General features: G+C 38.4%; 1 pseudogene; it reads right to left on the reverse strand.

Annotated features, from left to right (window-relative positions):
- Positions 1-3,895: 3,895 nt before the first annotated feature.
- Positions 3,896-4,608, reverse strand: LOC121444671 (annotated as a pseudogene).
- Positions 4,609-7,779: the final 3,171 nt, after the last annotated feature.

The raw sequence follows: 7,779 nt of genomic DNA on the forward strand, positions 1-7,779 counted from the left end.
CTTTAAAGCCAGAGTTTGCAATGGCGGTACAGTCCTAGGAAGCTGTACTTTAAAATGATGCAGCTTTTTTTTCTCCTGCTGTTGCTGAATCAGGAAATCTCTCTACAGCATGCCACCAACAAACAGCAAAAATCTGTGTTAAACTCTCTCTCCCTTATTTATAAGCCTTCTCAGGTTTTTAAGTGGATTTAGCCCCATGCTGGGCACCACTCTGTTGTAATAGGAGCAGTGGGGCTGCGTTCCCGGCACCCAGCTGCCCACCTGGCTAGCTTATGCCCCGAAATAATTACATGGAAACTGTATTCTTTTAAACACTGCCTGGCCCATTAGTTCCAATTTCTTATTGGCTAGCGCTTACATATCTATCTAACCCATTTCTAATAATCTGTGTAGCTCCATGAGCTGGCTTACCAGGAAAGATCTTAACCTGCATCTGTCTGAAGTGGGAGAATCATGGCGACTCCCTGACTCAGCTTCTTTCTCCCAGCATTCTGTTCTGTTTACTCCGCCTACCTAATTTTATGTCCTATTAAAGGGCCAAGGCTGTTTCTTTATGTGACCAATGAAATTAACACAAGCCAGAAGAGTCTCCCCCATCAGACAACATTCTTTTAATACAGATTTTTCACTTCTTTGATTAGAGTTAACTCAAAATATTTTATATTGTTTATGACTATTGTGAAGGGCGATGTTTTTCTGATTTCTTTCTCAGCCAATTTATTATATTTATATAGGAGAGTTACTGATTTTTTTGAGTTAATTTGTATCAAGTAACATTATTGAAGGTGTGTGTCAGCTGTAGGAGTTCTTTTCTAAAATTTTTGGAGTCACTTATATAAACTATCATATTGTCTGCAAATAGTGGAAGTTTGAATTCTTCCTTTCCAATTTGTATACCCTTGATCTCCTTTTGTTATCTTATTGCTCTAGGTAGAACTTTGAGTACTATATTGAATAGATATGGAGAGAGTGGACAGCCTTGTCTTGTTCCTGATTTTAGTGGAATCACTTTGAGTTTTTCTCCATTTAATTTTATGTTGGCTGTTAGCTTGCTGTATATTGCCTTTATTATATTTAGATTGTTCCTTGTATCCTTGATCTCTCCAAGACTTTTTACCACAAAGGGGTGTGGATTTTGTCAAAGAATTTTGCCAAATGTAATGATATGAAAGTGTGATCTTTTTCTTTAGTTTGTTTATATGGTATATTACATGGATGGATTTTCATATGTTGAACCATCCCTGCATCTGCGGAATGAAGCCTACTTTGTGATGATGGATGATTTTGCTCATGTGTTCCTGGATTTGGTTTTGCCAGTATTTTATTAAGAGTTCTCATATCAATGTTCATGAGGCTAACTGGTCTTTAATTATCTTTCTTAGTCAAGTTTTTGTGGTATTTGAGTATCAGGGTAACTGTACTCTTGTAAAAAGATTTTGGCAATGTCCCTTCCTTTTCTATTGTGTGGGAAAATTTGAGTATTGGATTAGCTCTTCTTTGAAATTCTGGTACAATTCTTCACTGAAGTCACCCAATCCTGAGCTTTTTTTTTTTGGGAAGGAGATTTTTTTCATGATTGCTTCTATTTCCTTGGGGACTACAGGTCTATTTAAATTGTTAATCTGGTCTTGATTTAATTTTGGTACGTGATACTTATGCAGAAAATTGTCATTTCCTTTAAGTTTTCTAATTTTGTGGAGTACAGGTTTTTGATATGACCTGATTATTCTCTCAATTTCATTTCTGATTTTGTTGATTTGGATATTCTCTCTTCCTTTTGTTTAGTTTTGATACAGGTTTGAGTATCTTGTTAATTTTCTCAAAGAACCAGCTCTTTGTATCTCTGACTCTTTGTAGTTTTTGTTTCTATTTTACTGACTTTAGTTCTCACTTTGATTATTTCTTGGTGTCTACCCTTCCTGGGTGAGTTTGCTGCTTTTTGTTCTATAGTGATCAGGTGTGTCCTTAAGTTGCTGGTTTGAGATTTCTCCAGGTTCTTTATGTAGGCACCTTGTGCTCTGAACTATCCTCTTAGCACTGCTTTCAAAGTGTCCCATAAATTTGGTATGCTCTGCATTCACTTTCATTGAACTCTAGAAACTCTTCAATTTCTTTCTTTATTTCTACCTTGACCCAGGAATGATTCATTTAAGCATCATTCAATTTCCATGAGTTTTTGGTCTTTCTGCAATTAGTTTTATTGTTGAATTTTAACTTTAAGGCATAGTGATTCAATAATATATATGGGGTTATTCATTTTTTTTGTATCTGTTGAAGTTTGCTGTTACTGAGTATGTGGTCAATTTAAGAGAAGTTTCCATGAGGTGCTGAGAAGTTATACTCTTTTGTGTTTGGATAGAATGTTCTATTGATGTCTGTTTTAAGTCCTTTTGAGTCATGACTTCTGTTAGTTCCTTTATTTCCCTGTTAAGGTTCTGTCTGGCAGTCCTGTCCAGTGGTGAGAATGGGGAATTGAAGTCTCCCACTATTAGTTTGTGGTGTTTGATGTGTTTAGTAATGTTTCCTTTACAAATGTAAGTGTCCTTGTATTTGGGGGATAGATGTTCAGAAATGAGACTTCATCTTAATGGATTTTTTCCTCTGATAAATGTAAAATGTTCTTCTATATTTCTTTTGATTAATTTTAGTTTGAAGTCTATTTTGTTAGATGCTAGAATAGCTACACCAGATTGTTTCTTATGTACATTTGATTGGAAAATTTTTCCCAACCTTTTACTCTGAGGTAATCGCTATCTTTGAGGTTGAACTGTGTTTCTTGTATACAACAGAAAGATAGACCCAGTTTTTGTATCCATTATGTTAGACTGTGTCTTTTTTTATAAGTGAATTGAAATAATTGATATTAGGAGATATTAATGATCAGTGATTGCTAGTTCCTGTTATTTTTGATTTTGTTGTTTATGATAGTATTGTGAGCTTGTTTTCCATCTTTGGGTTTTGCTGGTGTTGGATTGTCTATTTCCTCCTTGGGTTGGAATTTTCCTTCCTGTACTTTCTGTACGACTGGATTTGTGGATAGGGATTTTTAAAATCTGGTTTTGTCATGCAATATCTTTTTTCTCTGTCTATTATGATTGAAAGTTTTGCTTTATATAATAGTTGGGGCTGTCTTCTGTGGTCTCTTACTGTCTACAGAATGTCTGACCAGGACCTTCTTTCTTTGAGAGTTTCCATTGAGAAGTCCAGTGTCATTTTAATAGGTCTGCTTTTATATGTTGTTTGGCCTTTTCCCTTTGCAGCTCTTAATATTCTCTCTTTATTCTTTTTCTTTAGCGTTTTGATTATTTTGTGGCAAGGGGACTTTCTTTTCTTTGCTTTGCTTTCTTTTTTTTTTTTTTAGTCCAGTCTTTTTGGTGTTCTGTAAGCTTCTTGTATGTTCATAGGCATGTTCTTCTTTAGGTTTGGAAAGTTTTCTTGTATGAATTTGTTGAATACGTTTTCTGTGCATTTGAGATAGACTTCTTCTTGTTCTTTTATCCCTATTATTCTTAAGTTTGGTTTTTTCATTGTGGATGATTTCTATTAAGAATTTGTTTGATTTAACTTTTTCTTTGATGGTTGAATCTATTCCCTCTATAGTATCTTTAATGCCTGAAATTATCTCTTCCATCTCTTGTATTCTCTTGGTTTTTCTTGCATCTGTAGTTCCATATCTTTTACTCAGATTTTCCATTTCCAAAATTACCTAAGTTTGCATTTTTGTTATTGCCTCTATTTCAATTTTCAATTCTTGAACTGTTTTCTTCACCAGTTTATTTTTTCTTGGCTTTCTTTAAGGGATTTACTTATTTCTTCGAAGCTTTTGTCTTTTCTTCCACTTCTTTTTTTTTTTTGAGTTTGAAATGGACTTTATTCAAAACTCTGATCTACCAAGTTAGCGTTTTCCACCAACTCGGGGCGCAGAGACCTTCACATGCTTTACAATCTTTTGTTTAGGTGCTGCTTTTGTAGGAGCCTTGGCAGCAGCCTTTGCGGTCTTCTTGGATGCCTGCTTAGCCTTTTTTGCTTCCTTTGGCAGCCCTGATGGCCTGCTCTCGCTGGGCTTTCCTAACTTCTGTTTTCTGATTCCTCTTAGCCATTATATCAGCAAGGGATGCACCAGTGATGGCCCGCTAGAATTTGACTGCGCGGCGGGTTCTTTTCTTTTGAATTTCTTCCAACTGTCTTTTTTGTGTTTCCTTCTGTACAGGACACTCCAGTTTATCTGCCGGGGATTCCTTTTGGACAGGAATGCGGACTCACATTTTGCATTAAGAAACTGGAAAACCTTCCTGTCGGTCCTGCCATAGTGCCGCCCGTGTCCAAGGTCGATCTTGTACCCACTGAAACTGCAGAGTTCTACCTTTATGATGAGAGCTACCGCCTGGCCGGAGGAAAGATGGCGAAGAGAGAGTTTTCTTCCACTTCTTTAAGGGAATTTTTCATTTACTCTTTAAGGGCCTCTATTTTCTTCATGAAGTTATGTTTAAGGTCATTTTCTTCTGCTTCATCTGTGTTAGTTAGGATTTTCAGTTCTTGCTGATGTAGAACCACTAGTTTTTGGTCGTGCCATATTGCTCTTTATTTTGTTGAATATTCTTACGCCATCACCTACCTACCTTTTCCTCCACTGTGTACAGGTTGGACCTGCTCTTCAAGGGTTCATCTTCTTCCAATTGGTGCAGGTGGGGCCTTTGACTCTGTTGGTCACTGATAAAGTTTTGGGAACTTCTCTGGGTAAGGGCAGGGCTAAGGCTCTGGTGGTCATTCCTCCAAGTTTAGGTGGGGCCAAGTCTCTAGTTTTCCCATTTGTGGTGGGGCATGGTTGTAGGTGTGGGAGGCTGCTCCCATGTCTCCAGGGCGTCGGTGGGAGGGGTTGGAGTGTGAGACATGCCTCTGGAAGCTAGGGCATAGAGAGCAAGATTGTCCAGTTGGGGAACCCAGACACTCATCTCTCCAGATATAGTCAAGGACAAGGCTCTGGTGGGTGCAGATGCGGTGGGCAATGGTTGCAATTGTGTTAAGGCTGCTCTTGGGTCCTTGGAAATTAATGGGTGGGGGTGAGGCAGTGGATACACGTCCAGGTCCTAGAATCTAGACAGTAGGGCCCTCTAGAAGGGAACCCAGACATTCACCACTCTAGGTACAGTCAAGGCCAATGCTCTGGTGGTCACTGATGCTGTGGGGGAGGCTTGTGGGTGTGGGAGTCTGTTCCCATGTCTCTGGGGCTTTGATGGATGGGGCTGGGGCATGGAATGTATTTCTGGGGACTTTGGATTAGAGACCAGGGCCCTCCAGCAGGGTACTCAGACATTCACCCCTCCAGGTGTAGTCAGTACCTGCTTGTGTTTTCTTCTAAAATGAATTTATTTGTATTGAGTTTATTCTTCATGATGCATAATTTTTAATATGGGAATTCATTAACATTTAAAGTAATAACTGACCACAAAGACTTATTATTTACATTTCGTTAAATATTTTCTGTATGTCTGGTATTGATCCTCATTTCTTTTGTTGCTGTTTCCTTTTATATAGCATTACATTGTAGTGACTTGCTTTAATTTTTTTTTTCACTTTGTTATACCAACTGAAATTTATTCACAAACAAGAATACTAATGCTTTCATGCATGTATTCTCCTTACTTTCTCATCCATGTTGAGATTGTTTGTATAAAATTTGTAATATCTAGCATAGTTACAATGACAAAGTTTGCTTTTAACTTTAAATTCTACATTCTATATAAAAGTAATTCATATACCATCAATATAGTGTTAAAGAATCACACATTTTCTACATATTAACCCTTACCAGAGCATTTGTAGTTTTATACAATTTGCTTTGTCCTCTTTTTCTCAGCTATAGGTCTACTTTTTTAAAAAGACATCAGAATTTATTAAATAACAGTAAATCTGCATACTACGTCAATTTTGTTGTCTATAATTCACTAAGTACTATAATTTCACTTTTTTTATTATAGCCACTAACAATCCAAATCGTTTTTAACCTTAATCATGCATTATACTTTAGACAATGAAATGTAGGCTACAATGTAGCTAAGCATGAAAGAATCAGAGATGCCAAACTTGGTGGGGCAGGCCTTTATTTGCAGCACTGAGAGGCAGAGGCAGGTCATGGTTTTCTGTGAGTTGAGTCCAACCTGGTTACATACCAAGTTATAGGACTACCAAAAGAGGCAATCTCAAATAACAACAATTGCAAAATTAAAGAGGCAGGCTGTATATGTAGCTTAATAGGTAGAATGTAGAAGGCTTGCCCGGCAAGCAAGAAGCTATGAATGTTTTACCAGAGAGTTGGTTCAATAGGTAGACACTGATAACCAAGATCAATTCTAGGTCCCTATAGGAGAACTAATTCCTACAAACTGGTTTAGGACCCCCCCCCAACACATAAACAATAACCGTTGTACATGTGAACACATGCTATGGAAATAAAAACTGTGGGCTTCTTTTTCTCAGAAAAAGTATAAAACCAGGTGTGGCCTTAGCACTTGTAATTCTAACATTCAAGAGGCAGAGACTATCAGAAACTCAAAGGAGCAAACTAGGAATCTAGGCATACAGGTGGAGGTGGTGCACACCTTAAATCCTAGCACTTGGGAGAGGCTGGCAGATCTTGGAGTTCAAGGCCAACCTGGTCTACTGAGTAAGTTCCAGGATGGGCTCCGTAGCTACTGAGAAATCCTGCCTTGAAAAACCAAAAACCAAAACAAAACAAAACAAAAAACGAAGAATCTAGACATATGAATACAGCTCAGTGGTATAGCTCTTCTCCACAGCATGTGAGGTCAAGTACAATTTCCACCACTAAATTAAGAGAAGTCAGCCAGGCGCAGTGGCACACACCTTTAATTCAGGTGGATTTGACTCTGAGGCCAGTCTAGTATACTTAGTGAGTTCTTGGACAGTCAAGACTATGGAGACACCCTGCTTCAAAAGAAAAAAAAAAGTTCAGGCCAGGACGTACGAACCTGTAACCCCAGCATAGGTTTAGCAGAAACAGACAGACCTGTGGAGCTCTCTGGGCAGCAGGTTCAGGTGAACCATAAAGCCTCTGGTTCTATGAGACCCTTGTTAAGGGGAATCAACCAGAGTAGGATAGAGGATGGCTGATATTTTCCACAGTCACACATAACAGTCAATGTTTCCCACAACCTTGTTTGTGGACACACAACATGCTATATACACACACGCACAAACACACACACACACACAAAACCTCCAAAGGTCTATCAGTCATGGTGTTGTGCTGTAAGCAGCCCAGGGACAGAGTTGGGAGCTCACTGTAAGCCATGGTCTAATGACACAGATCAGTGGACATTGCCTTGGTCCAATGCTTGTAGTCCTTCTTTACCTGACAGGGGCAGGGCTACAGTCTTCAGTGGTCTGGAGTTTGTAGCGATGACATAAAAGCTGATTCTCTGCTAGGGTTTATGTCTACTTGCCCTGGTTCCATTAATAAACACATAGGTAACAGTATTTTAGGAGTGTAAATACATAATTTACCGTGTATGTCACAGTAATGCTGGGTGGCAGTTGACTCACAAACAAGGCAGTTATCCAGCCTTAGGCCGACGTTAACACTTCTTTTAAGGCAAGTATTGTTGGTGATAAATGCTCTCAGCTTTTTTCTCTGGAACTGTTTCTGTTTCTACTTCATTTTCAAAGCAGATTTGTTGAATATAGTATTCTTGACTGGAAATTTTCTTTCTGTTTGTACAATTTGAGTTATCATCACACCCACATGTAGCCTACCAGGCT

This window comes from Microtus oregoni, unplaced genomic scaffold (genome assembly GCF_018167655.1).
Source record: "Microtus oregoni isolate MIOR12 unplaced genomic scaffold, Mior012 000137F_ref0000512, whole genome shotgun sequence".
NCBI classification, from domain to species: Eukaryota; Metazoa; Chordata; class Mammalia; order Rodentia; family Cricetidae; genus Microtus; species Microtus oregoni.